The sequence below is a fragment of the Ambystoma mexicanum genome, chromosome 8 (genome assembly GCF_040938575.1).
Source record: "Ambystoma mexicanum isolate Mex_15411 chromosome 8, UKY_AmexF1_1, whole genome shotgun sequence".
NCBI lineage: Eukaryota > Metazoa > Chordata > Amphibia > Caudata > Ambystomatidae > Ambystoma > Ambystoma mexicanum.
The window spans coordinates 557,108,761-557,134,059 of record NC_090929.1 but is presented as its reverse complement, the minus strand read 5'-3'; the positions used below and the strand labels follow the sequence as shown (position 1 = coordinate 557,134,059).

The 25,299-nt window shown below is 45.6% G+C and overlaps 1 long non-coding RNA gene across 1 annotated transcript in view; it reads left to right on the top strand.

Moving 5' to 3' along the window:
• Nucleotides 1-511: 511 nt before the first annotated feature.
• LOC138472210 (uncharacterized) overlaps nt 512-25,299 on the top strand; it is a 362,895-nt gene continuing 338,107 nt past the window's right edge. The window contains exons 1-2 of the long non-coding RNA XR_011268573.1: nt 512-2,138; nt 2,422-2,547. This is a non-coding gene — a long non-coding RNA (uncharacterized lncRNA). The remainder of the gene's footprint in view (nt 2,139-2,421; nt 2,548-25,299) is intronic.

Below are 25,299 nucleotides of genomic sequence, written 5' to 3'. Positions count from 1 at the left end.
ATCTACCACCAACTCATTGCATGGGGAATCGACTGACCCTGAGGGAGTTGGAGGCGGATGAGCGAAGAGCTCGAGGAGGAAGGTTTCAGGAAGAGAGAGTTGAAGGCATGGACGCCACAGGCCCCAGAAGGCCCTGTGGACAATGTTTGGTGTTTATACATGTTATTTAGCTTTTGCATTTATAGGCACCAGGGTGCAAGGAGATAGTGGGGGTAGGATGGGAGTAGAGAGAGCGAGGATATGGTTGGTGACTGGGGTACAGACAATTGAGTTTTGATGGAGAGAATCAGGTTAGGGTGGCATGGTGGTGGTAGATGGAATGGAGTTTAGTAGAGATAGTGGGGTAGAATTGGTGTGAGGTTGTAGAGAGAGGTGGTGGTAGTGTAGGTGATTGGGGTAGAGATAGTGGGGACATTTGGGTGAGTGTGGGTAGATTGGGTGGGGGTAGGGAGAGTGGAGGTTGGTGAGAGAGCGAGTAGGGTTGGAGGGTGGGGGTAGACAGATAGGGGATAGGGTTGGTGGGTGATGGAAAGACTGGGCTTCAGGCTGGGAATAAGGGGGTAGTTGCTGGACCCCCATCAGAGGCTCAAGGCCTCTTTCATTTGAAAAGGGTGAAAGGCTCTGGCACTGTCCCACGTGTAGGAAACAGTGTTGACAGGTAATGCAGTGATAACACTTTTTTCCCCAATGGAAGTGACAGACGGACAGGCTCAAGCAAACACAACTTGTAGGTGAGCACTGCAAAGTGCCCACTGAAAGCCCCAGAAATTAAATAATGGATAAAGAAATATATTTCTGTGTTGTTAGACTGCTGACTTGCAATATGGGGGCAGTTGTCGGGCCTCCTTCTGAGGCTCAAGGTCTCATTCATTTAAAAAGTGAAAGACCCTGGCGCCGTCCTAGGGGGCCAGGGCATTTCAACCTATCTGTGAACCCTTGTTTGTAAGCAAGTGGCTGACATGCAGAGCCAGTATTGAAAGGCAATGTGGTGACAAAACTTCCTTTTTTTTCCAATGGAAGTGACTGCTGTGCAGGCTCCAGCAAACACAGCTTGTAGACGAGCACTGCAAAGTGCACACTGAAAGCCCCAGATTGAAAATAATGGATAAAGGAATATATTGCTGTGTTGTTAGACTGCTGCTGGGCAATATGGGGGCAGTTGCTGGGGGCCATCTGATGCTCGAGGTGACTTAAATTAGAAAGAGTTGAAATGCCCTGATGCTGTCCCCGCCGGCCACCTTTCCTGATCGGAACTCTCCTTTTAAAGGAGGGTGCCGAACGGGAGAGGTGTCCCTCTGAACAGAGGCTGATGTGCCGCTTTCGGGTGTCTTCAGCTTCTGTGGGCACACCTATTTCAAGCTCCAATCGTCGTGGATGCTGGGGTGGTTATACCATCCCTGGAACTCATGACGAGTGCTGAAGACATCCACAGCACGCCCTGCACTGGCGGTCCGCTGTTTCAGTGTGCTGCGATAAGGAGGGTGCAGAGGATAACCAAGCAGGGTGTGGGGGCTTGTAAAAAGCCTCTCCCTCACCCATGCCACAAGCACCCTATTCCCCCATTAGCAGCATTTTCTGTCCCTGTCAGTTTGCCCTTCTCCCCTGTCACCTCCGTTTTCCCTTGTGTAGTCACCCTTCTTCCCCGTGTTACATCTTCTCGCCCATGCGACTTGTCCTTTCTCTCCAATGACTAACTACTTCTTCCTTTGTTCCTTTGCCCATGTCACCTGCCTTCTTAATCCAAGTCAACAGCCTTCCCCTCACATGTGTCACCAGTCCTACAATGTTATGTTCCCATTCCCCCTTCTCCCCTAAACTTCTGCTCCTTCGTCCTCTGTCACTTGCCCCTTCTCCGTGTAACATCTGCACCTTATCTCTCTGTGTAACCATCCTTTCACCACCCCAGCAGTGTGCAGGGGTTTCTTGAAAACACATGGCAGTTCTCTGGGGGTGGATTCAGGGGTTTCACCCATATCACTAAACCATTCACTTTTTGTCCTGCCTCTCGCTGCAGTGAAAGAGACTTCACCCTATCACAGTCAAATGTTGGAGAATTGGAGCACCAAGGACAGGTGCCACTTCTAGCAATTCCTCAGCGGCCTCGAGAAGACACCCCTGCACCAGGAGTCCAAATACAGGTAAGAGAGCACCCCTTGGGTTGTGCCATGGAGTGTGAGGTGGTAGGTGCAAGAGAGTGCAGTGGGCCAAGGTGGCAGCAGAAGTCTGAAGTGGATGGGGAGCATTTGCTAGGTAGGGTGGTGCGTGCATTTAGAAGGTTGGAGGTGGGGGAGAACTGTGCTTTTGGATGCCCTTCCCCGATCCACCTGTGCCCAGATGTATTCTTGTGCATGTGACATGTGTTTGTGCATATGTTTCACCCATGCTTCTAAGCCACTAATCTTTTTCCTGTAACTCTCCCAGAAGTGAAAGAGGCTTGACCCTATCATAGTCAAATATTGGTGGATTGGAGCACAAAAGCCAGGAGCTACTTCCAGCACTTCCTCTGCAGCCTTGATAAGACCCCCTCACCAGTCCAAGTACAGCCAGGTAAGAGAGCGCCCCTTTGGGCATGCCATGGGGTGTGGGTTGGAGGGTGCAAGAGAGTGCATTGGGCCAAGGTGGCAGCAGCGGGTTGCAGTGGGTGGGGGGTATACACCAGGAAGGCTGGTGTGTGCTTTCAGAGATTTGGTGCTGGGGGGCACTTTGCTTTTGGATGTCATTCAACTATCAACCTTCGCCCAGGTGTGTCCTTGAGCACACGTGATCTGTGTTTGTGCATTTGAACCCTACTGATTTTTCTGGTGGATTGTGTCATGGAGACATTGCGAGTGACCCTGGTACGGCGGGCATGTGTGAGGTAATGCTAGTATTTGAGCCCACTCACCAGGCTTGAATGGTGTCACCCACCCATGTTTTCTTTTGGGTGGTGGGTGATCGACCTAAAGGTTAGCAGCATCAAAGACATCTCATGGGTAAAACACTGATTTGTGCTTGTTCAAACTAGGCTATCAAGGACGTACTGTAAGGGTGTCGAAGATGGATGCTGACACAAGGGTGGCATATTTGTGGTTATAGACTTTTATTAATGAAAAAGAAACCCGAACTAGCCCTACTTCTAAGAGGGGTTTCCTTCCTCAAGTTAATCACAGTGAACTGTCAGAATGTCCTTCCAAATTAAAAATCCACCGTCCTGTGTTACAAGCTACTTCGACTCTACAACTAAAACTAAAATTGTCCCACAAAGTTCTTTCTGCTGGAGAACAACTCTCTTCTCCGGGTGTATGTGTAGCGTTCCCTTAATATTCTCTTCCAAAGACAATGCCTGGGGAAATAAGTCCCTTCCCCTGGCCTTCTGCTATCTCACAATAAGTTCTCACCCCAGGAGAATAACTCCATTCTCCTGGTGTATTTACAATGTTCTCAAACCTGTCCTCTTGAACACAAATGCCAGGGGGAAATAATTTGATTTTCTCACCAAGAGAATGACTCCCATCTCCTGGAGTTTGAGAGTTCTTTTCTCACTTATCTTGGGTTTGTATGGGTTGGTCCCAACTGTCTTTTTGGTGCGGGGTTGTGTTGTGGAGAGATTGCAAGGGACCCTGGTGTATGGGGCATGTGTGAGGTAATGCTAGTATTTGAGCTCACTCACAGGACTTTGACCTCAGCAGTAACAAGGCCTTGAATGGTGGCATCTACCCATGTTTTCATTTGGGGGCTTGGGTGCCCCCAGGGTTTGTTTTGGGATTTTTATTTGAACGGAATCATGTGACACTGGACTAGGTGGAGTGTTTGCTTCTGTAATGACCTGGTCAACATCTCCCAGCATCGGATGCTGTCAACCACTCAACATTTCTGTCACTACATGGTTGGGGTTCACAGACTGTACCCAACAGGTTTGCCTCATTCCTGTTGGGAAGTTATCTCATGGCAAAAACACTGATATGTGCTCGTTCAAATTTGGCCATCAAGCACATACCTACATCCCAATTTCATCTAAACTGAGTTTGTGTTGTCCGCAAACCAAGCCAGACAAAATACATTTTATCAGGCCAAAATGATATGAATGTTTTCGGGTTGATGCTGAAAAATAATCTCACGTGCCCCATTTTATGAAAACCTCTCCTTCAAATATCAAGTCACTGCCTTTCCAGTATACAGACTGTTCATCTCTAAGCCCCAGTATAAGACCCCCAGCTACGGCCCCATTATGTCTGCAGACTCCTGCCAGCCACGAATTTTGCAACTGACATCTCATGCCCAAAGGTGTCTCGCAAAGCAGCATCAGATAACACAATGTATTGGTCATTGGGAAGGTGGTGGGGGCTCAGCAGGCAATACAATATACACTAGGAGTACAGGGCTGGAATTCCAACATGCCTTCCCCCAATGTGTAGCTAAATTGTAAGAACGTACTTTTGCTTTTCTTAAAATGGACGTTGAATACACAAGGTTGCTCCCCTTGCATTTTACATTTTCCGCACATCTATCAACAGTGGATTGGTCCCATTTTGAAGCAGCAAATGCGTGCCTTGTACTTGCTATACTTCTGGTTCTTGAGATTTTGAGAAATGGCATAAGCAGCACACAGGGTACAAAATATGCATGTTTGCATGAAATGATGAAATATACATGCATTCGAAAATAACTATTGACACGGTTTGAATAACTTTGCTGCTCACGAATCAAGCTGCCAGAAAATTAGAAAGTTAAGGTGCGAGTTCTGCAAGCCTTGTTGAAATTGTGTGGGGGACCATTTCAACATGATGGTTGGGGGACCCCTGGTTAGAGCGAAAACAGTCTGCAGGACACCTGAGGTGCATACTTTACAAAGATAAGGTAAAAAGCTACATATTTTCACAAGATTGCCGATTATCACGAGACAGCCAGCCAGCAGGGAGCTTAACACCAAATGCCTACTGAAGACCTCTAAACTCTTCTTTGTGATGTGGAAGAACCAGTGTTAAAATTCAATGAGGTGATAACACTTCTGTATATCCAGTAGGAAGAGAAAACATAGCTTATAATGTGAGCGCAGAAAAGCACACATTTCACCACCCATAACGAAAATTGAGGAAGGAATATATTGCTGTGTTACTAGAAAGTTGACTGGCAACATGGGAGCAGTTTCTGGGGACCCCTCTGAGGCTCAAGGCCTCTTTCATTTGAAAACGTTTAAAGGCCCTGACACCGTCCATGGTGTTATATCAATAGGCATTAGCTGTACACATCCATTCTGTGTTCTGTGCATGAGAGCGAAGATTTGTTAAGTGTGGCAGGGATACAGATTTACCCACGCGTGTGTAAGGGCATGGTGTATTAGAATTGCATTTTTAGCAGATTGGCTACAGGGAGTGTGCCTGCCAGTGCTGTGTTATGTGCGTGTGTAAGGGTGGGTGGTACATGTGGGACCAAACAGGCGAGGTGTGACATTATGATTCATGTGTTGTGTTTCCACCCTGTGCAAAGAAGTAGTTTATAGTAAATACAGACGCTCATTAGTGGTTCCTCTTAAATTGCAGCGCCTTCAAAACTGATGGATTTACAGAAGCCTGACGTATATGATTTATTCGGTGCAATTATTTTCATAAAATATTTCAAAACGGCCTGGAAACTGCAAAAGGAAAACCTAACCAGTTCTGAAAACATTTACTGATTCTTAAAAAGAAATGTAAACATCCCAACTTGAAAATAATAATGCTAATAGAAAAGCACATTGTTACAAACTGAACACGCCTTTCTGCACATTCCACCACCATTGCCAGTCAACCTCTTAGTGTGACTCATTTGTCAGCGTGTCCTATCTAGTGCTCATTCAAGTTACTCACATCCTGCTGCACAACATTCACATGTCTGCATTACCTAAAAGGTGGTTGGGGCCGCACGTGGTTATTTCTTCTGAAGGGGAACTTCCACAAATGCCGGGCACATTACTGAGTGCACTTGGTACTTGATGCAACGCACATCGGCTTAAGCGCTTGGACCCAGATTTTGCTTTTCCATCAATGGCAACAACATTGCTGTCTCCAGCCACATGAAAACCCTGGGGTCCACCTTGATGTTGAACTAAATATGCATGAACACGTCAAGGCCCCTGCATCACCAGCAGCTTACTCCACTACAAGTAGGGTGCATGGGTGGGAGAAGAAGCTGCTGCTGGTATTGCACCTGTTGGTGGATTGTGGTGTTGCAGGGGCTGGCAATGGGTCGATTACTTGCTTCCTAGCTTGGAAGATCACTCTGCTTTTGCTGGAGGCTTCCATGATGGTTATGCGTGGTTTGCTTTTGCTGTGATGATGTGTTTCATATGTGCTTATCGGAGGGCTCTCAGGATTAGTGGGGTCTTCTAGTTTGTAGTACTTCCTCTGGAATTTTTCTTTTCTGCAGATGCTGTGCTTTTTGATGAGTAACAGTGTACCTAGGTGTGGAGTGCATGGAATTCTAAAGGTTGTGAGAGGAGAGATTTCTATTTCTGTTGTATTTCCGAGGAGTGGGAAAGTGCACAGGTCCTGAAATAACCTACAATGGTCCTTGCTTTCCGCTCTGCATCAAGGCTAATGCTCATTCCAACCACACCCACTCTCATTACTAGATTGGTCTTAAAGTGGTTAGACTGTGAATATCTTGTAGGAGAAAGTTGTTTTGATGTCTGAGGTATGTGAGTATCTGAGATCAATCAGTATATACACTTTTCAAAGGGAACTGGAAGGCATAACATTACCAACAGAAAGGTAGGCTGTTGCTGTGTGTAGTGCCAGGGTATTAAAGATTTGAAGGTGGGTAAATTGGTTGGGGAGAAGCGAGGGATTGGGAGCAGTCAGTGCTCCCGTTGGTGTGTCTTTGACATAGGTTGAACTGTTAGCCTACTGAGACATGGGAATCAGACAGCTGAAATCAGGTGTAGTGGGTGGTGGGAGGGAATGTGCCTTTTTTGTATGCCTGACTTCTTTTCTCTCTGTTTCTGGAATTATTTGAGTGGGAACGGTGGCTGCAGATGATTACACACACTACCAGATCAACTTGCAGGCAAGTGTTGCAGATCAATGAAATCAACTCTCAGGTAATTCAGTGACTAGATGGGTAGACCTACGCTGTGGGCACCATGTGGTGACTTTCCAAACAGCATGGTATACTTACTAGGAATCCAAGTTTATTACCTGGACTCTTCTTGCTCTATGAATGTAAATACTTTTCTCAAGGTTTGTCTCCTCCATGTAAAAATGAAAATGTATATGCTAGCTCGCCACTAGACTAGGCCCATGGAGTTTGAGTCTATCCATCCCGCCCATCGGAGCACCTGGCGGGGCAGTGAATTCTGCCCCTTGCTCTTCCCTTGGCAGCTGGTTAACTGCAAAATCCCTGCAAACATGTTTCTCTTGGAGGTGGACCCAGGCATTGTTTCCTCTACATTCAACACCACAAATCAGGGCTCATCACTTAATTAGGCCCACACAGTTTGCATCTATCCAACCCACCCATCAGAGCCGGTAGTGAGTAGTTTGCGCTCCCTTTGCGCTCCCCTGACAGCTGGTTCACGGCAAAATGTCTGCAGCCATTTTTCTGTTGCAGGTCGACCAGGGCATTGTCTCCTTGACATCCAACACCACAGATCAGGGCTTGTCATTAGATTAGGCCCATGCAGTTTGCGTCTATCCAACCTGCCCATCGGAGCACCTGGTGGGGTAGTGAGTTCTCTTCCTTTGCGCTCCCCTGGGCAGCAGGTTCACCGCAAAATCTCTGCAGCCATTTTTCGCTTGCAAGTGGACCCTGGCATCGTCTCCTCTACATTCAACACCACAGATCAGGGCTTGTCACCAGATTAGGCCCAGGCAGTTTGCGTCTATCTAACCCGCTCATCAGAGCGCCTTATGGGGCAGTAAGTTTCCCCCTTGCACTCTGCTGGCCAGCTGGTTGACAGCAAAATCTTTGCATCTGTTTTTCTCTTGCAGGTGGAACCGGGCATTGTCTCCTCTACATTCAACACCACAGATCAGGGCTCGTCACTAGATTAGGCCTATGCAGTTTGCATCTATCCAACCCGCCCATCGGAGCGCCTGACGGACAGTGAGTTCACCCCCCTTGCGCTCTCCTGGGCAGCTGGTTAACTGCAAAATCTCTGCATCCGTCTTTTTCTTGCAAGTGGAGCCGGGCATCGTCTTTTCTACATCCCGCATGACAGACCAGGGCTTGTGACTAGATTAGGCCCATGCAGTTTGAGTCTATCCAACATGCCTATCGGAGCGCCTGATGGGCAGGGAGTTCTCCCGTCTTGCGCTCCCCTGGTCAACTGGTTGATGGCAAAATCTGTGTATCCGTCTTTTTTTTGCAGGTGGACCCGGGCTCGTCTTCTCTACACCCAAAACAGTAGAACAGGGATTTCCACTAGATTAGGACTATGCAGTTTGCGTTCATCCAATTTGCCCATTGGACCGCCTGATGGAGCAGTAAGTTTGTCCCTTGCGCTACCCTGGCCAGCTGGTTTACAGCAAAATATCTGCAGCTGTTTTTCCCTTGCAGGTGGAACCGGGCATCGTCTCCTCTATATCCAACACCACAGACCAGGGCTCACCACTAGACTAGGCCTCAGCAGTATTTTATTTAATGCATTTCTAAATATGTTAGTAAACTACTGGTTGCTTGCAGTAATCTTAGTTTGATTTTCAGCATCTATGTTTCCATTTTTAATTTCTTAAAATAGTTTGGTGTTGAGGTTTGAGGGAGATGGGCGGGCATGGGTGAGGTGGCATGGCATGGGTGTAGGGAGTTGAGGGAGGTTGGAGGGATTGGGTGTGGGGGATTGATGGTTGTGTGAGGGCTAATTACTCAGTTTTCCACTTGTTTTACCATACACAATTACTTAAAGTGTCATAATCCTCTAGAGACTAAAACAACATATGCAGTCACCCACTGGTCTTCCAATGTGCTGTGGTTAAGGTTCACAAAAGGATTTTGCCTTACTTTCACCCCCATTTGGAGAGTGTGATGGAAAGGGGGGTGGTCTTCTGTAGAGAGTGTGTTGTTATTTTATATAATCTGGGGTTTTTGGGTATGGTGTGTACAACATGTTTGTGCTCCTTAGAAGGTTGCTTAAATGTGACGTAAAAATGATGCCTCTTTTCAATGCTGGATGTATCTCACCTGTCGAAGTTGACCGACCTTTCCATTGGTAATATGGTGGGTCAGAAGAAGGACAGAAACTGATATCTTCTATTATGAAGTATTTTATCGTTCAAATCAAAAGGTGTAAACTCCTAACTTCCAAATGTATGGGGTTTCCATACCTTGCACAAAACTAACTAAGGTGCTTCGCCAGTCGTCTGTCATTCCATAAGGAAGATCAGTCTTCCGTCCAAAACAAATCTGTTCTCTCCCTACCACTATCACTGAGCTTGCATTCAGGGCTGGAAGCTTTGCTCACATCGTCAGGTTTGCTTTGGGCTTCTCTCCTTCTCTTTCTCTCGCTCCTTGTCCGCTCAATAATGTAAGTGGGTCTAAGGTCTCTGTGTCATTGCTGCACTTATCAGTCCACCGACGTTCGGTCACACCACCACCTAAGGTTTGGTATCTTCATTAGAGTACCCCTTCCCCAGCTTCTCCTGCTTCCAGCTTCACTTGTGTGACATTCACACGCCAGCTTTCTTCAAGGTTTGAATACTGCACATCCGGTCTCTCTTGGCTCTTGCTGCACAGCTGTCTTGAAAACTCCCAGGCATCTCTCTCCAATGGGACTTCTTCTACTGTTTTTATGACTTTTTGGTGGGTCCTCCCCAGCTGAGACTCATAGTCCTTTGTCTCTGTTTCTCGAGTGTTTTCAATTACTCGGGCACTCTACTTCTTTTCGGTATTACAAGAATACATCTCCTTATGGTGAAACAATGGTTTTACCACAGTAACAAACAGTAGCTTGTTCTTCTTGTATTCTTTGGATTGTAGCTGTTAATCTTGGGTTATAGGGGGGAATCTCTCCAGGTGTGCTCTACGCCTGGAGAAAAGTTATTATAAGGAGTGTCCTAAAGACGAAACAATTTCAGGCAATGGCGTATACATGCCTTCTAGTTTCAACCTCCAGTTTTTTTGAATAGACCAAATTCCTTGTGCTTTCCTATATGTTTTAATTAGGAGGCAAAAATGGCTAGTCATGAATTTTTATGGCTCTCCCATTTTCATGAAATAGCCACTGGCAAATACAAGAGTATAAAGTTAATGTACAAAGAACAAAGCATTCTCCCAGCCTTAAGGCTGCTTCCTCGCCCCACCATCTTAGTCCCATGAGTTCCCAGTCCTACGGTCATTGTTTCCTCTCCTACATACCCTCTTATCACATTCAGCGTATTCTTTTAGCTGCAGCACAAATTACAACGCCACTCCAGACTCCATCCTGGGCCGCGTGGAAATGGAAGAGGGACTGGGCACCACCTTCTGTCTCCACAGCCACCATCTTAAATCAGTATTTTGTTTGAATGAACGGGTGGGTGTGAGGGGTCCCATTTATTCCTACAAATAGCACCCTGCGTTTCCTGATTGGAAAACTGAGATGCTACTGGCAATAACACCAGATCCGGCAGGCCGAAATCCTGTGGTAATGTCGCCTTGGACAATCGTTGAGTCCCTCACTGCACTTCGGTCTATAACTTGGGCTCACGGCCGTTGCCACACAATCATGCTTGCCAGATCTGGTGTTATTGCCATATTACAGTGACATCTATGTAATGTATCTCTGATCTGTGGTTTTTTATTTAAAAAAAAGCACTTTTGGGTAAGTGATTCTGAGGTCAAATGGCAAAGCAACAAAACATAGCTGTACCCTTAATAGAAAAGTATGTATTATGTCTTTGAGCTAACACCACACATGTCTGTATCGATTCCACAGTTTCAAAAAAAATTGCCAAAACCACAGTAAGAATGATTGTTCTAAGGTGAAAGGTCAACAATAATTGCCACTTGACTAGGTCAAATTAAGTGGCTACTCTGACTATCCAGAACATTTATGAGAAATCAAATACCATAACCTGTATAGTGATACCACACTCATCCAAATCTATGGTTGCTGAGAAATTAAAGAAAAAAACTGTTTGCAAATGCTAATTTGAAGGTCAAAGTTCAAATGTCCTACCCCCCTATGCCCTACTTGATGCATAGAAGACAACGTACATGACGTGGCCATCCCAACCACAACATTCTTGTGTAAATATTTAACATGGTAAAAGAACAAAACTAAAACAATCATTTAGTTGAATGATTTAAAGGTCAAATACCAAAGCATCTTAACTGACTTGCATCCTTTATACAAAATAATGTACAATGGGTTTGAGGTAACACCACATTTGTGTATATCGAACCCACAGTTACACAGCAATTGTTCTAAAGGTCAAAGGTCAACTAAAATGTTCACTTGATTTATGTATCCAATACATGACAATATATTTGTGTTGGCTTCACACTTTTTCAAAATTGTTCAAGGGTCTTCATAATATACCAAAAACATCATATTTAGAATTCTTTTTCTGAGGTCAAAGGAAAAGGCCACTTTGACTATCTGCCCCATTGATGAATAGCACATCCCATGACCATTACGGTGATACCCCACACATCTAAATCAAATTAATGGAAATTACAAAAACACACAGTTGTACAACAATTAACAGAAACACACTTTGCACTTGATTATTGTCAAATGTCAAATGTCATAACCAACCAACCTATTAGACTAATGGATTACAGAGGGCAGGCCATTAACTTTCAAAAGACACCACAATCAGGACAAACAGATCTAGGGTTACAAAGATAATGCACCAAAAACATTTCATGTAGTGCATTTTAATGTCAAAGGTCAGATACAATGACCATGTGACCCATTGGGTCACATAAAGAGATAACACGTCTGAAAATTGTCTGATGACTAAACATACATAGCAGAAGAAAACATGTAATAGCCTTTATTGAATTCCAGTTCTGCAATAGAGATTATTGCATGAAAAACAGCAAAGGAAATGAACAATGGCAGCCATTTTGAAATGATTGTAAGACTAACCAGAACCACTGAGAATATTTATTTTCGTTTTGCATCATATTGCCACTAAGTAAAACCTGCTTTCTCTAATCATACGTCTAAATTATTGGTATTTTCCTTTTACTTTTTTATAAATATTGTGGATTGGGAAAAAGTTTACATATGCCACTCATGGAATGCCCTTACTATTTGCCACATTAATTAAAACATGAACATTTTCATTTTTGTCTGAGCAAAAGTGCTACCTTTGTGGTCAGTGATATATACTCTTTACAGTGATATGCGTACACCATATTGAATTATGTCATGTGACCTCAGGGTGTGACACAAAGGTGTGCTTTCTGGCTCATTTTATAGAGAAACATGTACCGAAACAAAAAATGTATGGTTATCCCATACTATTATTGATTTCTAGTGAGCTATAGCAGTTTGAGATGAAACAGTTACAAATTAGAGAAACTAGCATGTCATTGAGTGTTTTCCAATGGGTACTATTAGAGTTGAAGAAAATATACTTAGATGTTCCCCTTAGTCCTATCACAAATCCTCGTAGGTTTTCTTAGTTTGCTACGTATTATGACATCATGTATGACAAACCTTTGGTATATAAGTGTGTTTTTATGAAAAATGTATTGAGAGCTCGAGCAAACTTCTGTTGATGTCTGTTATAACTCCCTGTTTTAGACAATTGAACATAAAACAGTCAGAGGAGACATTTTACCAAATTCCTGAGTCAGTCTTATTATTTGGTGTAAGAGTTATTCTGCATCCCCATCTGTGTATAGCGTGTTACTGATTTAGAGGGCCCCCGGAGGGTTAACGTGGTAGCATTGTCAGATGTTTCAGACCAATCGACCTGTTGACTCCAAAGCTTCGGACGATTCAATATCCTTCGCCATCTAGGCGGAATATCGTGGGGCTTCCTGTGGAGAGCGGCCGATTAGACAGTGGGCAGGGTCCCTCTTTGACGAAATCCCTACCTGGTTTCCACAAGCACTTTACGGATGGAAGGCGTAAGTGGTTGATTGGAGGAGGATACAATACTCAAGGCTTCATGCCAAACGAGCGAATAGTGAGTGGACTTAGGGGAATGGCAAACTGAGGGGATGTGGGTGTGATAATTTAAACAGTAACAAAAAAGTAACGAGAAGTAACAGGAAAAAATGGGAGATTTCATTTGTGTATAAAGAGAGATAAGTAGATAAAGAAAGCCCGAAAGTCCTAACCCAAGGGGTTTTAAAATAGATTGTCTCACATTCCAATCGGAGTAAACTAGGCCATGTGCAGGACAGGTCTGCATAAGGAGACAATCTAAACTCTGTAAATCAGGGTATTAATTAGGGGCAGAAAAGAGGGGTGATCACCAAGCTTTTTATGTAAAGAGTTTACTTGTCAGTCTGTTCATGTATTTGTGTGGAAATTAAGGTGTCGAGGAGTGATACTAACTGTTGTATAAGATCTGAGACAAGGTTAGAAAGCTATACTAACTATCTAGGGAATTTGTTGGTACCAATCCAGAAGTAGACAGAGAACATTGGAGAGATAAAGGTTTTGAGCGGTGATTGTTGGAGCACGCTCATATTGTTTTAAGAATCAAAAAACAGCAAAGGTATTTTGTAAACACTGGTAAGTATTGACAGTCAACTGAGACTCATCACAATGGGAGACATTACTTCTCTGATGCATTTATGTAAGGCATTACCGAAGCACAAGCCCAAGCTCAAACAGTATTTTGTGAATTGGGTAAATGGCACGGCAGATAAGATGTTCGTGCCGGTTGTAGGTCAACTGGTTGAATCTAAATGTCCGACAGGACAAATGGTCGACACCAAAAGGTCTACAGGTCAAATGGTCGAATTTCTTTTTGGGGGGGGCCCCCTCCAAACCCCTTTTTTTGGTTAGAAACCCCTTGTTTTCCCTAAACGAAAACCTAAAAAAATATATATAACTAAAAAGAAATTCGATCATTTGTCCTGTCGACCATTTGACTAGACACCGTAAGTGCCATGCCCACAACGTGGATCATTGTCGAAAGCAGTATTGCAAAACATGACCACATACTTGCACACTGCATACACGGGAAAGAAGTTAGAAAAAAGGTTATCTATTTTAGAACTTTGGAAGATGTACCAGGAAGAGAGGGAAGATCTGCCACCTGAAGAGTGGATGCTTAATCAGTGTAAGGAGGAAGGAGTAGAGCCCTCAGATCCCCTTACCTCACCAGAAGCAAACAGTGATAGTACGGAAGACGTAGGATTGTACCCTTTAAAGGAACTGAAAGCAGTGACGGGGTATAGTAATCCAATATACGAACCGCATGCTTATAGCAGTGACAACAGTCCAGAGAACAGTAAGAGAAAAGTGGAGATTTTTAAGCTCTTGCAGGACAAAGGGGAGATAAGTGAGTGATCAAATATATCGACAGAGAAAGAACGAGAGATTAAGATATGGAAAGGAGAGAAGTATAAAGCTGTTGTACAGAATGAATGGATGGGATGACAGATATTGCTTAAGCTAGATGGGAAAAGCATCGAGGAAGTAAGGATAAGAGAAGATCAGGACGAACAGGATAGAAAAGACAGGGAACGAGAAAAGAGATGTAAGGAAGATGAGCATAAAGAAAAGAGCAGATAGCAGTGAGAACAGATGTATCAGGAAGAGCAACAAAAGAAAGAAGAAAGGTCAGAGGAGCAAAGGAAGCATGACAACAGGCAGAGAGCAATAGAAGAAAGGGAAAGACAAGAAAATGAAAGAGAAGAGAAGGAAGCACAGAAATTAAAGGACAAAAGAATACAGCGATGAAGAGAAGAGGAAGAAAGGAGAGCAGGGCAAGGAGGGAAGAGATAGGACAGGAAGATAAGAGAGTTATATGGGAGGCGAGAAAGTTAAAATAACTAAAAGAAGAACTAGAATGAAAGAGAAGACAGCGGGAGCGCGATATTAACTCCATTCAAAAGGAGATCATGGAACCAAGTCCACCAATACAATGGGCCAGTATAGAGGAGTGCTTCCCGTTACAGGGAGCAACGTCAGGACCATCTAGAATAGTCTTAGAAGAGAACTTTGATATAGGGAGCATCGAAGACAGGATCCAAAAAGCCTATCAGGAATTAAGGGAAGGTAGCAAATCAGGAAGCCGAGGGAAGAGAGATCAAACCCTAGTCTTCCAACCATAAAGCAAAGAAGAAAATCCATTCAGTCTTGAGCATAGGGCCTTATCCTTAAGCAGACTGACCTTAGACAAGGGTGAAGGAGATCAGAGTCACACTAGTTGCTGACTAGATATGTCAGACGAAGAAAGGGAACCCTTCCATTGGGAGGAGGGAGAAGGTGCATTTGCCCCTGATCGAAGCCTGCGGGCAGACAAGGAAGTAAGATGGTCTGATCTAGAGCAGCCAAAGGATAGAATGCCAGATCCCATAGCATACTGAGAGCATCCCAAAAGATGATCGCATAGTGAGAAGGGAGAATCACCAACATATGTGAGCCGGTTAAGATCGTTGCCAAGGAGAAGCTGGTCAGGAACCATTGTACCTACTATGGATGGGCTGATGATGGGAGCCGATTGTGGGTTAGAGTTTATGTAATTTGCCTTATTGGAAAAAGGGGGAGCAAGACTACAGTATATTCCATGGCCACAGGTGGATAAGGACAGTTTGAAATGCAAACTCCGGAGTTTGACATCAGGGATGGGAAAATGGAATTATGAATTGGAAAAAATGACAGGAGGCAAGACACTAGCCACAGCGGACATTAAGGGTCTCCTAGCAGCTATTTTTGGGGAAAGAGCTATTGAAGAGAGCGGGCTATTCAAGTGTGACAGCACAGCACATAGCGCACAATAGATCGCCGTTTAATAATTGTAGAGTAGATGTCTGGAGGGCTCTCAGGGTACCGTATCCTGACATATCAGACATGGGCCCAATCATTACATGAAAGATGAAAGAAGATGTAGATCCCCTTGCTTACATTCAGGACATTCAAGAGCCCTGGACTCTTGAAACAAGGGAACTGTTGGAAAAAAACAATGGCATTATTTTACAATATTCTATATCATGGTTTGCCAGAGCAAGTACAGAGGCAATTGAAAAAGCAAGTGGGAATGGAAGCAAAGCCATGGGCAGAAAGACAGTTGACAATAGTGCATCACTGTCGGCTGTTGCAGGAGAAAAACAAGAAGAGGGAAGAGGTTAGGAAACTTGAGGAAGCTAAACTAGTTCAGAAGAAATTGTCAAAGTATGCCATAGAAGGGGCAGTATTAACAAGCAGAGAAGGACAGGGAGTACAGCAAGCTGCATGTACATCACAGGCGAATAATCAGCGCCCGTTGGACCAAGGAGGGAATGGATTTGTATCACAAGGTAGAGGCATGGGATAGAGAGGAAGGGTTGGATTCCAAAACAACCATGGTGGGTTTCAAAATGCACAGAATGAGAATCAGAATTCACAAGTAGGGTTCAACCAAGGGGGACTAGTTGGAAGGGCTCCTCCTGTATGTTAAGATGACAGAGCACATTGTGCGTGTATGCAAGAGCCAAGGGTAAGTACATAATGGTCAATTCTCAAGAGGGGGGACAGCTTATCCTCCAGTTTATAGCTCACAAGCTAGGGAAGGGCTTGCCCTAGATCAGACAGTGTATCAGACACAGATTCAGTAAATCCAACCAGGCACAGCGACCACAGCAATTACAGCAAGCGGAAATGAATCCACTGCAAAGGCAGTCACATCACACTCCTATGTAAATGCAATAGTATGCAAACACAGGACAGTTATTGACACCTGGAATAGGGGGTATCAGTGTGGTGGGAGGAAATCCTTTTGTGGGTACGGGATATGCATGGATCCACAATAGGACAGCTCACAGGGCAACTTGATGTGTTCAGTACTATAAGTTACAACAGACCCCCAAGAGGAACGAAAGGTCGATGTGACTATGAGGCAAATCTTTTTCTTTTTTTGTAGACACTGGGGTTGCTCGTTCATGTATATGAGAGGGAAAATATCCAATTTCGGGAATCAATGTGAATGCTCAAGGATTCTTTTTTTTTAAACATATTTTTATTGGTTTTCTATTAGCTCAATGTCATTCCATACAAAGGTTGTGCATCATTCTGCACTTAACGCAAACAATAAACACTTCCCCCTTCCCCCCGAGCATACATAACTAGGTTCGTATACGTCTTATCAAGGGAGTCCTTTTCCTCCTTCACGTAAATAAGTCCAATAGCCTTATGTTGTGTGGGCACCATTGTTCTTTATAGTCCTTTTGGAGGAATTCTAGTACCCCTCCCCAGTCATTTCTAAATCTCCCATGATCTCCTTGGATGTTATATGTTATTAGTTCCAATGCCAGATGTGACCAAACCCTTTGCGTCCAATCTACTACCAATGGTGGGTTTTTGTGCTTCCAGTTGCTAGCGATTTCCAGCCACACACCTATGAGGAGGCCCGTAAAGTTCCTTTTCTGCGGAGTAGTTAGCGTTTTGTCCTTTGGATCCCAAAAGCCCCCTAGCCATATTTCCTCTCCTAGGTGTTCTGTCCCCGGGAACATCCCAAGCATTTGGTTTTTGATCTCTCCCCAGTAGGGGCTTATCTTCGGGCAATCCCACCAGATATGTCTCCAATCTCCTGTCCCACCACAATCTCTCCAACATTTGTTCGGGGAGTTAGAAAACATCAAGTTCAGTCTCTCAGGGTTGTAGTGCCATTGTACCATCATTTTCACCCACATTTCTCTCGTTTGGATGGCTCTTGTCAGTTTTGGCATTAGACCCCATATGTATTCCCACCTTTCTTTGGGGAGTGCGTAGCCCAGGGTTTTCTCCCACTTCCTCATATATTGCCAAGCAGTAGGTTCCTATAGTGCATTTATACATTTGTAGGTGTTGGAGACAAACCTGTGAGAGTCAGTGTGCGTCATGATATAGGTCTCGAAGGGGGTCAGTTCCCTAGTCATTGCTTCCTTCATACGTGGAGTGCTCAACCAGTGATGTAACTGTTCATATTGATATCTATCTTTTGTTGTTAAGTTCAATAGTGTTTTGCAGTTCTCGAAAGACCTGATTTGTCGGTCAACTTGCATATCTCCCACCATCTTGCACCCCCTTCGACCCACCTGTGAAAAGATCCCTTTTCTATTCCCGGGGGGAATTCGGGATTTCCAAACATTGGCATGAACACGGCGGGATCCTTGGTCAGGGTTTCATGTTTCATGGCGGCGTCCCACACCCCCAATGCCGTCTTCATTATCTCGCTAATGGTGGTGTTAGCATGTCGGAACCGTCTATTGATCCATAGGAGGTGTCTGGTGGATGTTGTTGCCACCGCCCTATCCTGCCTCTCCCAAATGTTCTCCCCCTGTTCCGAGATCCAGTCCCTCAATACCCAGAGCTGGGCCGCCTCGTAGTATTTCTTGAAGTGTGGCATGGCACATCCCCCCTCCCTTCTATGAGCTGTCAATACAGCATTTGAAATTCTTGGGGTTTTGTACTGCCAGCCGTATTTAGAGACCGCCTTTCTGAGTGCTTTGAAGAAAGCCTGGGGGGGTTTTATCGGGAGCGCCTGAAACAAGTACATTAGCTTGGGGAGAATTGTCATTTTCACTGCCGTGATTCTCCCCCACCAGGAAATCGCCAACGGGTTCCATTTTTGCAAATCATTTCTGACTTTCTCTAGGATTTGAGGGTAGTTGTGGGCATACAGTTTGTCTATTTCGTCAGTGAGAGTAATTCCTAGATATCTGATGCCCGTGGTGGCTATTTTCAGTTGGCAATCTGTGGCCGCAGTGGTAATTTCCTCTCTATTCCCTGCCAGTATCAACATCTCCGATTTTTGCCTATTTATTTTCAACCAAGATATCTCTCCAAATCTTTCTATGATATCCATTAAGTGTGGGAGGGACTTCACTGAGTCCCCTATGGCCACCAGCATATCATCTGCATAGGCCACCGCTTTATGTTCCTGCCCCGCCATCTCAATACCCTGCACCTCTGTTAGATCACTTATTCTTGCCAAGAGTGGTTCCAAGTATATGGCATATAGAAGGGGGGAAAGCGGGCACCCTTGTTTCGTCCCTCTTTCTAGGTATACCCTGTCCGACAGCCCCCCATTTACCGCTATCCTGATGGACGGGGAGTTGTAATTGGCCCTAACCTTGTCTATAAAGCCCTTGCCCATTCCTATTTTCTGAAGAACCCGAAACAGGTATGACCATTCTACTCGATCAAATGCTTTCTCAGCGTCTAGGGCTTTCAGTGCTGCCGGGGTTTGTTTAATGCCAATCTTTTCGACAAGGTGAAGGACCCTTCTTATGTTGTCGTGTGTCTGGCGGTTTGGGACGAAACCTGACTGGTCTTGATGGACTATCCTGGGGAGGATTGGGCCCAGTCTTGTCGCAAGAATCTTTGTGTACAATTTGGCATCCAGATTAATAAAGGCTATCGGGCGTTAAGCGGTGGGGAGTTGTTCTTCTTTCCCCTTTTTATGAAATACCAGCACTTTTGCCTCGTTCATTGTCTGTGTCACATCACCCTTCCCCCCAAATGTGTTGAACAGGGATAAAAGTGTCGGGGCGAGGATATCCTTGTATGTCTTATAGTATATGGCGGTAAACCCATCTGGACCCGGGGCTTTGTTATTCGGGAGGGACTGTATTGCTGCATTGACCTCGTTAATGGTGATGTCCCTATCCAGGGCCTGTTTATCCTCTTCTGTCAGGCCAGGGAGGTGAACCCCAGCCAGAAAGGCCTCTTGCAGCTCCTCTTTCGGATGGTCAGTGGAGTACAATTTTTGGTAAATCTACCTAGAATCCTTCCAATCTCCTCCGTCTGTGTTTTAAGTAGACCTGACTCATCTTTCAGAGCTCGTCTCGTCTGGGCCTGCTGTTTCCCTCTCAGCTGTCTAGCTAGCAGTTTGTCTGCTTTGTTTGCCTTCACATAGTACCAATGTTTCGTATAAAGTAGAGCCCTTTCTGCTTTTTTCGTTCTGAGTGTTTCCAACTGCCCCTGAACATGCCTCGTCGTTCTCATGAGTTTCCTGGTGGGTGACTTTATCAGTTCTGCTTGTATTGCCCCTATTTTCCCTTCTAATTCTTTTTCCCATTGGCGATGAGCTTTCTCTTTCTGAGCTTTAAGCACTATGAGGTGTCCCCTTATGACCGCCTTATGGGCGTCCCATAGTGTATCTTTGTTCCGGGGAGATCATTGTTGGCCATGTATTCTAGGATGTGTTCTCTCAGCGTCTGGCTCATCACCTTTTCTCTAATGATGTCCTCCGGGAGGCGCCAGTTCCACAACCGGTGGTGGTGTTTTGACCAGTAATTACTGCCCACAGCGGACCATGGTCAGAGAGTGTAATGGGATCCATCTCAATCTGTTTTATCCTACCAAGAAGCCCCACTGAGACCCATAGGTAGTCTATTCTCAAAGCAGTGTTATGTACATGTGAATAGTAAGAGAAGGTTTTCTGTTTGGGGTTGCCATTCCGCCATGCATCAGACAGCCCTAAGTGTGTAAACCTCTGCTTTAAGTTTTTGGATGGGGTGCCCTGGTATCGTTGTCTGGGTCCAGATCTATCTAGGGATGGGTCCCACGCCATATTGAAGTCCCCCCCAATATAATGTCCCCTGCGGCCTGCTGTTCTATTTTATTCAGGGTATCTCTTAAGAAGCCCTCCTCCCCTGTATTTGGGGCATATACTGTGGCCAATGTGAGGGGCCTACCTTCGATTGTTAGAGTGACTATTAGGCACCTTCCCTGTTTGTCTCTCCATATAGTCTTTACCTGAGCATGTAAGGAGTCTTTAAGCGCTATGAGAACCCCTGCTTTTTTATCTTGTGCATTCGCTTGGAGTATTTGATTAAAACCCTTGACGCACCTTCTGCTTATCCCAGTCTTTAATGTGTGTCTCCTGAAGCATTACAATGTCATATGCACCCAGCCTGATATAGTGTTCAACTTTTTTACGCTTGACTGGGTAGTTAAGGCCTCTGACATTGTGTGTCAGAATCTTTATCCCCATTGGCTATTGCGGGGTATTAGGCTTGTTGTACTTCCACTTCTCCCATACCCTGTTGTTGAGTTATGCTTGGTCTTCCCCTGTCCCCAACTCCCTCTCCCCCCCAAAACTAGCGCAAACCCCAACTGGCGCGATTCCCTCTTCCCTCCCCCAAGTGCCCTGAGGATGGCATGATAATCTAATATCGCTCAGGCGTGGCGCTGTGTGCTTCATACCCTCCAACACTCGGATTTCTAAACCCTTTCACATGACTTCAGATACCCCCAGGTCCTCACTCCTCCCCCTCCCGGCACCTGTAGTATCGGACTCTCAGTTTCTGCTGGCGATTCCGAGTCTCCTTGAGCTCCGCCTTATTGTGCTTCTGCTCCTCCGTTCTCTGCCCACTGCTGGTCTTCATTTCCTTTTGCTGGGGCGCCTCTCCCTTCTGTTTATTGTTTTCCACTCCCCCCTGCTCTTCCTTGCTGAGGGGACCGTGCCGCTTACGTGTGGGGAGTTGTCGTCCTGATCCTGTAGATTCAAAATTGTCTGACCTTCTTCTCTAGTGGTAATTCTTTTTTGCACTCCATCCCATGTGAATAATAGTCCAAATGGAAACGTCCACTTGTATTTAATTTGATGCAAGGTGAGTTCTTTTGTTATTTGGGCCATGTCCCTTCTTTTCTGGAGTGTTGATAAGGCAATATCCTGGTAGAATTGTACCTCCTCTCCTTTCATTCGGATATGGTCCATCGCCCTGGCCTTTCTTAGGATCTGCTCCTTTTGAGCGTATCTCGTGAGGGCCACCAGCACGTCCCTCGGGCGGTCACCTTGGGTCTTCGTTCCCCTCAGGCCCACTCTATGTATTCAATCGATCGGTATTTCGTCTTCCTCCTGCAGGTCGAGGATATCTAGGAAAACTTGCTGCACCGCCGACTTGAGATCTTTGTCCTCGACCGACTCCGGCATGGTTTTGATCCTTATGTTTGACCTTCGCAATCTATTTTCCAAATCTTCGCATTGAATCTCCAGATTATGCGTTAGACGGGCCAGTTGTTCCTGCGTTTCTGCACACTTGTTGCGTTTTTTCCTCCATGTTCTGTACCACTCTCTCCAGGGTATCTGTCCTTTCACCCAGTCCTGCAACTTCTGTTTTTTATTCTTGGAGCGCTGATTTAAATTCGTTCTTCATGGCATCTAGATGTGAATTCATTGAGTTCATAAATTGCAACTGGAACTCCCCAAACCACGTTTTTAGATCTTCCTTCGTGGCCATCTCACCGTGGGGAGTGTCTACTGCCGGGCTGCCTTTTGATGCTCTATGCGCTCCTGCTTTATCTGGGTTCCCTTTGTCTCCCCCCCCCCCCCCCCGAGGTGGACTAGGTTCAGGTCTTGTTTGTGAGTTTGGGACAAGGGGTTTGTGTGTCCTTGCTTCCCTCTTGACCTTGACATCTGGGCCTGAGCGAGTTTAAACCATATGTGGCTTGCCTCACGATATTTCAGATCCCACCACTCCGGGTTTTCTGCATGCGTGTCTGTCCCACGCGCTTAAGGTCCTGCTCTGATCGGATCCCCTGCCTCCTGGCGATTGAGGGCCAGCGGGATAGTGCCAAGGGCCACACAAGTTCTTATTTTGCCCGGGGGGGCTTCCTGATGATAGCGTGGGCCCTTAACTCACCCCACTGTTAAGGAGAGCTCCCCCCTTCTCCTTTACTGACGGCTTCCGCACGTCTTGCCCTGGTTACGCTGCCCATCTCTTGATGCTTTCGACAGGCGGGGGGGCAGTCTCCCTTGTCCGGTCAGTTACTGGCAGGGAGGCAGTGGGGAGGGGTGGTGGAGGGCGTAGTGGAGCAATCGTACTCACGGGTCTAGCTGCCTAGCCTGAGGTGAAGGCGTTCCCTGATCCCCAAGTCCGCTCTTCCGTTCCGGGGGGGCGCTGTCTCCTTTTCGATTCCCTTCTTCCGGGCGGGCGAAGCTCTCCTCCGACTCCCGGTCTTGGCTGTGGGGTGTCGCAGGACACGGCCCGACGCGTGATCGCAGCCCCGCGGGGCCCCGTTAAGATTCGCCGGCAGAGTGGGCTCTCCCGCTCCGTTCGCTGCTTCTTATGGAATACTCCGACTGTTGTCGTCGCCGGGAAAACCTCCCGTGTCGCAGTGCGTCCGCTTTCGGGATAATGCGCTTGAGGTGTCGTTCCACTTCTGTTACGGTGGATCGGTGGATTCCCGGCAATTAAGTCAAGGGCTCATTGCCCATTCCAGGTCATTCGAGAGTTCTGTGCAAAGCAAGCTGCTGCCGAGGCGCGGGAGGGGAGACGGAGCTCGGCTCACACACGTCCTCCCTCCACGGCGGCCATCTTGAAGTGATGCTCAAGGATTTTAGGGAGCTATGAGTCGTGTTCCTTTTGCTGATGAATTACCATTGGAGAGTGTGACATGTCCGTTCCATTGTTGCATTCATGGCAGAAACCAGTTAACATTTTGGGAAGAGATTTGATGACAATGTTAGGTTAGAACCGCCAACACTGCACCCTCGCTTACCTGGCAGTTACTCGAAACACACAGTAGGAAGTAAACAAACAAACTTCCCTGCGGGCGTCCGGTTGCACAAAAGGCTATTTTGGAGGCATTGGGTGTTGCCGTGGCGACGCTGGCACCTGACACAGCTCCAGTCACGTGTCCCTTTTGCTTTCCGCCCACGTGACTCGCGCTTTGCTACAACGCCAATATAGGTCCGCCCCTTTTTGCCTTCTGGCACTTCTGATTGTTTTCACTGACTGCAACAGTAGCGTTCCATGCAATTTTGATTCTATGTTCTATGAACCTTGCCTGCTATACGGACCTTCGTTTGCCTTGCCCATCTAACCCTTGCCTATGCTGTACTGCTACGACCCGGATTGTGTAATTGGCTCTGCTTTTGTCTCGTGTTTTCAGCACATTTTGTTTGCTTTGGATTTATCACCCGGACTGGCTACGGACATTGTTGGCTTTTCTACAAGGTACTGCGGTGGAAGCAGACCAATCCGAGGCGTACTTGTGCCGGCGGGAATAGGGATATTTCTTTGCTGGAATTGAGACTGCCTGCAGCACTTGTGGGACATTAGACGTCCTCGTTTCGGCAGCGTAGGTGGTGTTCTTGTTTTTTCTTGGATTCCTTGGACTTGCTTATGCTCATCAAGGCTACGTGTTCCTGTTTTGGTAACTACAATAAGAGACTCTGTTCAAGGACACACGGGTAAGAAACAACTGCTAGAGTTTGTCATTTCTACAAAACCCCATTATAGTCTTAGTCTTACTTTTATATTTTTTCTTTAGACTTGTTTCCATTCCCATTGCTGTCTATTCCATGCCTGATATGTTATGTGCACCTTGTTTACAGTCAGGTGGGTTACCAGTTGTCATTTTATGATACTTGTACTGTCAACTAAAATTGATGTCAACCCAGTGTTTTCTTTGCAGCCATCGGGGTTCCAGTGTGTCCTACCATCTTCCAACCATCTTTCAACCAATTGAATGCTCAGTCTGTTCTTAAGTACACCTGAGTATTACATTGGTGGGAAGAACTTGTTTACTGCACTACTAGTTCAAACGCTCCTTCGAAGTTACAAGGCTATTAGATCTGACGGACAAAACACAACTTGACAATTTCTTTTACTGACAAAGTGATAGTGTGTTGCACTTCTGGAATATATTACATACATGTGGGCAAATTTATATTTGCATTAACGGGGCAAATGGCTCTGTGAGACGTTCAAATAGAGACAGATGTTTTTCTTTATGGGGTGAGCATTCTGTCGACATGGCTACCTGGCTTAGTAGGAAAACTATGAGAATACCTGACAGATTCTTATTCAGACAACAGATACCCATGGACAAAGATGGGGGACAGACTATCCTAATAGAATTAGATGCAGCCATAGTATGAGGGAAAATAGCAATGCTCGAAGGAATAGATGACGAGGGTACATCATGGAGAACAGTGATAGCTATTGAAGAAGGGTGTAGGTTGACTGATGTCACTGACGATGAGTATGTAACATTTTAATTTGTAGCACTACGGAAGATGGGTGCAGACAGGTCTCAATTCAGTTGATGACTATCCTAGCAGACAAGGGATACACAGTATACAAAGAAAAACTAGAGTATTCTCAAGAAGAGGTGTTATATATAGGCAAGATGATTTCACTTGAGGGAAAAAGAGTGACACCTGAAAGAGCTGAGGTAAATATGAAAACTGCAAAACTGCACACGGTAAAGCAGATGCAACAGTTTTTGGGACTGTGTAATTATGGAAGAGCTTGGGT